The sequence below is a fragment of the Pinus tabuliformis genome, chromosome 9, assembly GCF_031772625.1.
Source record: "Pinus tabuliformis cultivar Carrire ecotype Pingquan chromosome 9, CPIR1, whole genome shotgun sequence".
Lineage (NCBI taxonomy): Eukaryota > Viridiplantae > Streptophyta > Pinopsida > Pinales > Pinaceae > Pinus > Pinus tabuliformis.
In genome coordinates, this window is record NC_142307.1 from 799033994 (window position 1) to 799042346 (window position 8353).

An 8353-nucleotide genomic window follows, 5' to 3' on the forward strand; every position below is an offset into this window, starting at 1 on the left:
ATGATGTTACAATGATTCAGTTGGTTCAATTATTTTATTTTAGATTTAGTATAGACTTTGGTATAGATCATAATTTTGGGTGTGGGTCTAGTGTGAAAATATGATGAAAGGTGGCCTGCATGTTTTGATGGTTGATTGACAGGTGCATCCAGTGTGATACATTCAGAAATGTGGACCATAAGGTGTTGAGGTTTGGAGCCTTCAGTAATGGAGTCAAATATTCCTTCCAATGGTAGGTGGTAAATTTGTCTAGGGGGTAGGTGCTCCCTTCCGGTAGGTGCCAATAAACGAAGTCAAGGGGTTGTAGCTCCATTCCATTGGGTGCTAGAGAATGAGTGGAGGTTGTAGCCTCCTCTAGGTGGGTTCCAGTGTATTGGTAAGATTTTGCGCTAGTACAATATGTAATGAAGTTTTTTTATATAATAAAAGAAGGAAACACATAAGACAACAACAATGGTTTTCTCCCATATTAGGGTTCCACCAAAAATCCTGGTGTTCATACGTGTTGATGTATATATTATGATTTATTTTCTCTTTATTGCATATTAAATGACTCATGAAATTAATAATGCGATGATAAAGTTAAACATGAGATGTAAAGTATAAAAAATAAGTAAACTCGGTATACATTATTTTCCTTCACTAAAGTCGTGTACACACGTTCGTTGCATAAAGAAAAGTGGCATATAAAATTCATAATATGAAATGAAAAGTTAAAGTGAATTAAACCCCCGACACCCCCTACCTCACCTCTACCCTCTTAGTATTTTTTCTAACAAAAATCTTTTGTTGTGGTTTGTTAGATTGGAAATATTAACAACAAAAGTTAATGTCTTTTAACCAGATACATACAAAAAGATCTATCGACCAAAATTTAGATTATGCAATACATTATGTCATAGTATTGGTAAATTACAAATGAAGTAGAAAAGCTATAAGTTAGCAGAAACCATCAAGAAGATGTGGAAATATCAATAATGCATGGAATGACTTGATTGAGTAGAGGTCTGAGGTTTTTTTTAATTAATTAATTTATTTTTTTATCGCGGAGGAACCCAACAACCTGCGTAACACTAGTAAACCTTTGGGGGTTTATGACCTCTCCTCAATGTTGTAAACTGAGCTCGCTATAGGGGGGATTTAAGCCTGTGTTCCCTTGTTTCTAGGATTACAATTTTTTAAATTTAATTAACACTTAATAATACATTTATGTTGTCGACAGGGTCTTGGATAGCCAGTGATCATGTGCTCTATTAAGGAACTCCTTGATGTGAAGTCACCGATTCAATTCTCCACCCTAATTGGGGTGATATATTAGACATGACAAAGATAAAGTCCTGCTAAACTTACACAAAAAAATAAATAATATATTTATGTTAATCTCTCATCATTTCTTAATAAATGTATTAATAAAATATATTTCTTAATAAGATGTATTTCCACAATCAAAATATTCACTCACTCCTTGATTTTAAGGGCTGTGATCGATCCGTTCTGTTAGATGACACAGCAAATTTTACTGGCGAAAAGACAGCAGGTCCTAACAACAATTCCCTAAGGGGTTTTGACGTTGTGGACAACATCTAGGCAGCGGTAGAGAGTTCATGCAACGCAACAGTTTCTTGTGCCGACATTCTGGTCATTGCTGCAGAGCGATCAGTCGTACTGGTCTGTAAATCTATCGTAATTAATGACTCATAAGCTTTTGATACTGTGTTACTATAATGATTAATCCAACATGATGAATATCCTTTATACCATTCCTCTAAGTTGAAATATATTCAATAGCTCTAAGTTATAACTGATCTATGAAGCCTTCTAACATGATAACCGTCTGCAACATGCTGCAGTCCAGTGGTCCATCGTGGAGTATACAGTTAGGAAGACGAGATAGCACCACTGCAAACCCAACTCTTCCCAACACAGCCATTCCCGCACCAACAGACAATGTTTCCACAATTACAGCAAAGTTCCAAAATGTGGGACTTTCTGTCACCGATGTAGTTGCTTTGTCAGGTATAGCAACACTCTTATCTGCAGATGCAAGCTCACAATCCTTTCCATGGCAAGATTTGTTAGTGCGGTTATTTTTCACATGCATTGGTAAAGGGTATTTTGCAATCCAGCTAACTAGTTTGGGTTGTAATTTCACAATGATTTTTTTATAAATGTGTGAATATCCATGTAGGGAAATCAGTAACATAAATTTAGAGTTGAGTTGAATTTAACTAGATTGCAGGTTTTTATAATATTTTAAAACTAGATTAACTAAACAAAGTAAATTTTTTAACTTCTACCAAATTTAAAATATTCTCAAAATCTACCATCTGAATAAAAAGTGTTTTATCATGCTGGATCCAGGTGGGCACACAATCGGGCGAGCTCGCTGCACAGTTTTTGTCAACAGACTTTACAATTTCAGCGGAACTGGCAATCCAGATGCCACGCTCAATTCATCTTATCTATCCATCTTGCAAAGCACGTGCCCACAGAATGGTAACGGGAGCACCCTAACCTCACTTGATGCGGGCACTCCAAACACTTTTGACAACAACTACTACATAAATCTCCAAAACGAAATGGGGCTGTTCCAGTCAGATCAAGAACTGCTTAACACAACGGGCGCAGCCACCATTTCTATTGTGAATGACTACAGCAGTAGTCAGGCTGATTTTTTCTCCAACTTCTCCAACTCGATGATTAAGATGGGAAATATAAATCCTCTAACGGGAACAAGCGGAGAAATCCGTCTAAATTGCAGGAAGGTCAATGGCTAGAAAATCCAGTATTGCTTTGTTTCGTCTGTTTCCACTTTTGTCAAAGTGAGAGCAGTACCATTCCGTTTTAAAACATAAAAATTAGAAAGGGAAGTAAGTGCTATCTGTAACATAACTCGTGTTGGTAAAATACTGACAGCAATTATCAATAATTTTTTTTTTGGGAAACACATAATGACGTTTGCATCAAGCTTCTTCGATCTATTTTATAACTAAAATGCGGGAAAAAAAGTAAAAAATTAAGTCACAGAGATTGGGTTGAATCCTAGTGTGGAATTGAAGGAGGTAAAAAATTTAGTCTCAGAGATTGGGTTGAATCCTATAGTGTGGAATTGAAGGAGGTCGACGTTTTGAAATGGAAAAGATGAATATTCTTTATTGATTTGCCAGTTTAGAATAACTTTTATGACTAATCCTTTTACCATTGATAAATTCATATTTTATTTTTTCACCACATGATATTGTTGCGAGGATGGAGAGTGAGGACCAAATATACTATGATCGCACCACATTTGCACGAAAGGATTAATTTGACACCTGCTCGAACTGTGTACAAGATGTTTGAAAGAGGCATGATATCATACATTTTCAAAATGGGTTGATGTTGTTCATTTATATGTGACTTGCAGAAAAATGGGTGACAATGCCAGTATTGACCCACGAAACATTCATATGCTTTTGGGGTTTCTTTCATCGATGCTATGTACGTTGAAGACTGGTTTACAGTGCATTGATTTACAATGTGTTGTACGTTAATGTTATATGCTATGTGTTGGTTGAATAATATAGGGTGGTGGCACTGGTTAATAAACATACAGTGGAGTTGATATCTTATAATACCTACGGTGTTTGTCGTTACCTATGGTAGATCTACCGTGGAGTTCCTACAGTGTTTCATTATTGACAAGTGCGGATATAATTTCTCATCATATTCCGCACCTCTCCAGTTCTGAAAATGCATTATCCTTGGATCATTGGTGAAGTCAGATGAGATTATGCTCAGTGTCTCCAAGCTATGGTTTCCTATTAAGAGGACAATTTTATTATACTCATGGATCAGGCCTCAGTGAAAAGAGAAAAAAACAAATCTTCTCTTCCAGGTATGCCTGTTGAAGCCAGGGTTGCAAAAGCTTTAGAGGCTATCTGTAAATGTTGCATCGATAATGATGTGATAAAAAAAAGGAAGATGGAAGGTCACTTTGTATCATGTTGTTTGTAGTTTTCTTTTTCACGGTTGAGATTGACATAATTGCGTGGCTTTTTTCATGATAATCTATGTGGGCACTCAGTCTTCGATATTGTAACTTTTGTCAACAGGAATCAGTGTGTGGAAATGAATAAATAAAATACATTAGATGAATCTACCCATGCGCAATCGGTTGCATTGTGGTCTTGGATGTTTATTTTAGCATTAGTGGCCATGCATCAACATCATTTTCATTATTGCATCTTTCGTTAAGGTCATGATCAGTTTCTTTTCTCAGTTTTATCAAAAGCATGATTTTGAAACTAGATACATGGGCATATGCTGGAAAAGACTAGCTTGCAGGTTTTTGTTTCCTTAAACGTACATGTATCATGCTAGAGATAGTTCTTTGGTTCTGAAGAGGGAATCGATTTCATCGACCAAACTTAGATTGGTTCCTTAAACGCTGAAGTTCTCTTGTTTTCTTCCTAAAATTTGAACAATTTTTTTCCTTGATAATCAGGGCGCTCTTTTAATAAATATTTGCAATAGAAACCCCATTACTCAAATAACTTACCATTGTACCAAATGCTTAAGTCAAGCATGAAACCATAGAATCCTATAATTGTATCAATGCCACAGTATTCATGGAGGGGTAGATCTCATCACAAAGTTTTCATTGAAAAAAAAACTCTCATAAAATTAAGCAACTATGAAGAACTCCTACACATTGATGTCAAAGGTGGAGGCAACCAGAGAATGTTGAAGTTGATTCTCAAGATGTAGTGTTTCCATCAATACCAAAGGGGGAGATTGGTGGCATTCTTGTCATTGATGGAAAATGAGCAGCAAAGTATTGTTGAGTTGTGAGCAGAAAGGTAACAACAAGGTATGACTATTAGAGGTTATGGCTTGTACCAAAATGGACCAAGAGAAGCAAAGGCATAGGAGAAACAAGGTATGTTGCAGGGATATATGACAACAAGACATGAAGGTGATGGCAAAGGAACAACAGGAACAACAAAGGGTAAATAAGCAGGAAAATATGATGGCACATGTATCGGGTTGATTGAGTTGAATGGTTGTGATGAAAGGCAAATGAAAGACTCCATGACAACAAATGAAAGAAAAAGACATGATGCAAGGTAAAGGAAAAGACATGGAAAAATATTGTGATGTGGGGCTATTTGAATATGAATGAAAGATTTATTATTGCATGCTATTTATTTTATTGACATGAAGAATATAAATGCATGACATTTGGATATGATGAAAATCATTTTATGTATTTTAATATTCAAGATTTTAAGCAGTTTTGGAATTGAAGAGACACAATCGTAATGTGAAGAGAATTTTTTTTCATTTCGTATTCGTGTGAGTGGACACAAACAACCATCAAAGTTCATTTATAAATTTGTGCAAGGTTGGAGAGTTGGTTGGTTAGAGAGTTAGAGAATGTGTTAGAGTTGATTGAGGTGTTCTTCATTAATTATCTAGTACATAGAAGAGTTGATGTGATGTAGATTTTAGGAGGAGGAGAAACAAATACAAAGATGGATGTATGCAGATTAATAGACTAGGTAACCAACACATAACACATTTGTTTTTTTATACAAGATCTACGACTGCAGACAAAAGTGTCTTCCCTAGGTTTGGTGGACTGACCTACAACAACAAAAAACAATGACTATAATGTCTTCCTTAAACTAAATGAATAATGGGATGAAGCCTACCTAGAATATGTCGCAAGCTTCTCTCCTTTCTTGGATTGTACGCTCCAATCCTAGCTATTATCGCTATAATTAGAACCTTCATAATCAGAAAACACAAGCCAGAGATCTACGACATCTATATAACATAATCCAATCACTTCATTTAACATATAAACATGGTATTGAAATATATGAATAACATAACATCACATATAGGAAAACAATGTACTTCTTGTACTAATAGAAATGGAGAGAGTTACAAGCAAATATAGAGTTGATCTTGTAGAAGAGATCCTCCAAGTTGACTTGTCCTTCCTTGTCACAAAGTGTGCCTCTATTTCACCCTAATGCATGGAATAATGACTCTCACAACAACAACATGAGGGTAGAATCTATCTCCAAAATCCAACCCCTAGCTTGTGGATGGCAGTAAATATATAGAAGAGGATGGTAGTTTAGAAATTCTTATCCATTTACCAATCTAGGCTTGAGATCCACTCTTGATGGGAGGATGAGCTCAAGGGATAACGGGTGAAGTCTCCAAGGTAAAAAATAAAAGGATTCGAGACTTTCATCCAAGGTAAATAGTTATAATGGCTCCTATAATCTTTTGGAATAGGAAGCTTTGAGATTCTTTTTATTTTTCCTGAATTTCTAGAATCAGTGCACCCCCAGCAAGGGGCAACCTACTAGTGATCAACAAAAGTCTTGAGAGGGCCGACCTATTGGTGAACTCAATTTCCTAAGGAAATAGGGTGCATTGGTCCTTAAAATCACTGAAATGAAGCAGTTAAAGGCAGAAATTCAGGGATTAAGGAGATTCATGCTTGGGGCTCTGTGCAAAGGTGATGACAAGGGGTAAAAGGATGTTGATTGATCCAATCAATAGGCCTATTGACCAGATGTGTAAAAATGGCCTTTAATAGATACCCCCCTAAAGTGCAAAGTCAGAAATGGAAACTGATGACTGAACTGCTTTACCTTGTGATAAGTCAGATCAAGAGAAACCACTGACATGATTATCTGTTATAATACATTTAAATCATGATGTCTTTTCTAAGGGAGGTATACCCATGTTGGGTGTGGATCCTAATTATCTTCTTTATTCAGAGATAGCACCACGTGAGACCCTAGTTCCTAATAGGGCGAAAACATTGCCCGTTTAATTGTTGTTAGATTGGTTTAGGGGCAACGCCCTCAAAGCTAAAAATAGATGTAAAATTTCCTTGTAAAATATTATAATTTCATAGTCAATCTAGGCCATTCATTAAAGCAGATGATCTGATGGTAGAAGTTATGTTTAATTTAGGGTTTTTCTCCCTAGAAGGAAACCCCTCGATTTATATGATGGAATTGTATTGCAGCTGTGTATATGTGTATTCTGAGAGAGAGAGAGAGAGAGAGAGAGAGAGAGAGAGAGAGAGACTATGTGAGAGAAAAGAGGAAATTACAGTGGATCTGCTGTCAGTTGTATCTATTCATTTTGCTGGATAATATAAAGGAAGGATGGGCTATTTCTCTGTGGAAGTGGCCCAAATTGAGTGAAACATGTATATCTATGCCTCTCTTATTTTATGTGTTTTCTATTTTTGTGTTTCTGCAATATTCTATGTGTTCCATTGCTCTACAATATATAATTTTTCTAACAACCCATACTCAACATATAATCTTAATATTACATGTACAATGATCAAAAGACACGTCCACTAATGAAAAAGGGTGGACCCATGACTCAATGATTGTCGGTATGATAATAACTATCATACATAGTGATGTTGTATTAATCCTGAAATCGTAGCTTGAATGGATGGAACTAGATCTGGGGTCTTCTATCTTGTTCACATGATCATCCAATGTACGAGTGTAACCATGTGAATCAATGAACTGGATTAAAACACGGTAGACATCATCTGATTACTGACTAATGATGTAAGTCATTAACAGACTCGAGAGAAACCAATGAGTTGAAGTCAAGCACCACACAAAATCTGTTGGTCAAAGGCCAATGATGTAAACATGTCATTGAGAGTGAGGAAAATTGCCACTAATGTATGCAAGCACCAAGGTACTGAAGGGTTTTTTTCTAAGTCAACTTCCTAGATAATGAGTTGATGTTGAGAGGAAGCGACCCATCGCAGGAGGGCCTTGATATATCCCCCATCAATGACACAAAATGGGTATCATGATTTTAGAAAGAATGATGATGATACAGAACTAGATCAAGAATGACAAACACTGAATAAAGGCTTAAGCGTATTTTAGTAGATATGAATAGAATGACTTCTCTTGAACACATTAGTGACACTAAATGGAGTTGGAAACATTGACCCCAATATGAAAATGGAGGCTTTAAAAAGGTATAATGAACCAAAAGGTAAGTAGACTTCCTAACCCAACAGTGATGAAGATGAAGTGGAAGAGTGTCTTTTTCAAGAGAGACTCGCTACCATTAACAAGTGGAGTACCCTATTTTTCCAAGTTCCCCCACCATTGTTGGTCAGTACCTCCTTATTTTTACAATCTTTAGGAGGTTAACATGTGCTTGATATTGAAGTTCATCATTCAATGAATCGCTCCAAGTATATTTAACGAACCCTGAGAAAGAGTGGTTCGGTCTCATCATCTTCGACGAGTCCATCATTGTTTGATGTTTTTATGAGTCCAGTGAAGGTTTAACT

At 36.2% G+C, this 8353-nt stretch overlaps 1 pseudogene; it reads left to right on the forward strand.

Moving 5' to 3' along the window:
* The first annotated feature begins 1431 nt into the window (after positions 1–1431).
* LOC149151175 (peroxidase 53 pseudogene) lies at positions 1432–2777 on the forward strand (annotated as a pseudogene).
* Positions 2778–8353: the final 5576 nt, after the last annotated feature.